Consider the following 2,740-nt stretch of genomic DNA (forward strand, 5'->3'; position numbering starts at 1 on the left):
CCCTCTCTCTCTGCCCCTTGCCCATTCATGCTCTGTCTCTCTCTGTCCCAAAAATAAATAAACGTTGAAAAAAAAATTTTTAAAAAAAAGACACAGTTATATCATATGGGAAGCAAGACTTCCCTGACACCCCTCACAGGATGCCAGGCAAGGCACTGGGCCCTGGGGTTGCAAAGGGGAGTAAGATACAGTTGGCCCACGAGGCAGGGAGCCTGATAGGTGGTGACAGCCAAGTAAACTGGTAAAACACAGCGTGATGAGCACAATGATCGGGGTATGACCAGGGTGCTGGGGGCATGGGATAATCACCTCATCTAGCATTGGGGGACTTCAAGGAGGGCCTCCTAGCATAAGTGACCTGTAAGAGAAGACCAGGAAAGCAGGCTAGAAGATATGTTCAAATGCTGCTGTCCCTCTGCCATCACCATTGAGGAGCACATGGTACAATCATAGAAGCTGAAATGCCCAACACTTAATGCATTTATTTCATGTATGACAGGTTGTACTAGATGCTAATCATTGCCCACAATGTCCCCACCCCTTTCTGAGAGAGTAAACCTTAACCATGGCCCCTGTCCCCTGCATCTCTGTTTCTAGTTGGAAGAAGAGGAAGGGGTGAAAGGCCCATGTGCTGACTGATGAGGGACCGGGGCCAAGGCTAGGAGGCCTGAGGGCTGGTTGACAGCAGTCTGGAGAAACTGGTGACAGAAATGGAACCAGAGACGCAATGTCCGTTGCTGACCCCCAGGCAGACTCAGGACCCCTTGAGGCCTGGCAGGACTGCAGCTGGTGAGCCTGAGCGCCTGGATATGACCCTCTGTCAGGAGAAGAGACCTTCACTCTTCCCCACCCCACCCCCCCCCCCCCGACACACACACACTGCTGGATCAAGATCAAAGTAGAGGAAAAGAGATCCCCAAACCAGTTTGTTCCTTGTAAACTGCCCTGGTGGGAAGTTTTGCAGTGAGCAAACGATGAAACCATCGGCTAAAATCTGGTATTTTAATTATCTGCACATTCTCTTTATGTGATTTATTCTCATCGCTTCTCGGCCTTTTGGCTAAGATCAAGTGTAGTATGTGATTTATTCTCTAACTCCCAAAGGTTTCAAATACTTTTTTGCAGTACTCAGCAAAAATGCAACTCTGTCTCATACAACATTTTGCAGATCACATTTCTTGGGCTGTTTCAATGAAATAGTACTTGCCAATCAATACATATCACAACTTTTCTTCCTGTATATTTTCTCCCTGCCCTCCACAAGAGGGAGCCAGCAGGTCCTGTTTGGACTTGCTGTTCTCTGCTCAGCACTTCCCCGCATCCAAGCGGGCTGAATGTGAAATGATGAAATGTTACACATCTAGTGCCCATAAACCAAAGTGACAGCTTCCAAACTTTGTGGTGCACAGCACTCTGTAGAACACTAGGCTTTGGGGGCAACTTATTTAAAGGGAATAAGAAATGAACTCCTTTTCTTTAAAACAGTGAGATCTGGGGAAAATGAAAAAAAAAAAGCTCTCTATTCATTGCAGTGCATAATACCGTTGCACGTATGTATGTTTATTGAACACTTTTATCCTGAAGTATATGATAAAATAATAAATAATTCTATGCAGTAATTATAAATTGATGGGTAATTTAATGGATACCTAAACCTTAATTTTTAAGTTATTTAAAAAATATTAGAGCATGTAAATGATAAGGTGACTCTCATTTTGCATTCAAAAGATGTCTTTTGGGGGGGGTAATCAAATTACTTTGTTTGAGGGAATGGTAATGAGATGTTTCTTAATGCTAGTCTGTGAAGCATTTTGAATCCCAGGTTAAGGAGACTGTAAGTTCAAACTATTTTTAAACCAAGGAGTTACTTAGTGACAGTGTAGTGAATGGTCTGGAATGGGCCTCCAAGGCAGACCAGGTGGGCAGCTCTGGTCATGTGGGAGTGCTAGGATGATAAGGGCCACACCTGGGTGACAGAGGTGGGGAAGAAAGGACACAAACATGAAATTTATGAAGGAGCAATTTCCAAGACCTGGTTCCACCCCACCCCACCCCACCCTGGACTCCTTGGCACAGAATATGAAGAATATAAAGTGTGGCAGTAAAAGAGACATGTCATGTTCTCAGTCCATGAGCAGAAGAATTGTCCTCGCACTCCTGCTCCCTTGGAGTAGGAAAGGAGATCCCTCCCTAGATGGGCTGGGGTTAGGGCTGGGCCAGATCCAGGCAGCCTTCAAATCCTAAGCTTTGGTTTTTCCACCCTCCGGCTTTTCCATCTTCCTCAAGCCTGAATTCCTCCTTGTGAAACACAGCTTCACAGTCCACTGAGCTCTGTGGCTCAACGTGAAATCAAGGGAGCTTAGAATGACAGAATTATGAGCCACCCAGATGATTCTCCTCCTTCTCCAAAGCTCCCTTGCCAGGACATCCTCACTGAGCAGGGCTTCCTCAGGCCAGATGTGGAGGCTTTTCCGAAGAAATCTGCAGTCAGCTGTGAATAATCACTGTTGAGTAAGAGAATGAGCTCTGGACTCACAGTCACATCTGAGTCCATCTCGGTTACTAACACAATTCTGCCCGCTAGAGTGGGAGGCCACACGGTGAGAAACCAAGAGGCCTTGGGAACAGCACAGCAGGCCAGCTGAACTCACCAGGATGGAATCAGCATAGGCCCACACGGGAGGTGGGCTCACCCACCCCCACTCCCAATGCATACAGGCCTTTTGTTAAGAACAAAAGC

General features: G+C 46.4%; 1 pseudogene; it reads left to right on the forward strand.

The window, feature by feature from the left end:
* Positions 1-1,040: 1,040 nt before the first annotated feature.
* LOC112869766 (U2 spliceosomal RNA) lies at positions 1,041-1,202 on the forward strand (annotated as a pseudogene).
* The last annotated feature ends 1,538 nt before the right edge of the window (positions 1,203-2,740 follow it).

The sequence above is a fragment of the Puma concolor genome, chromosome A3 (genome assembly GCF_028749965.1).
Source record: "Puma concolor isolate L17-30 chromosome A3, mPumCon1.1.hap2, whole genome shotgun sequence".
NCBI classification, from domain to species: Eukaryota; Metazoa; Chordata; class Mammalia; order Carnivora; family Felidae; genus Puma; species Puma concolor.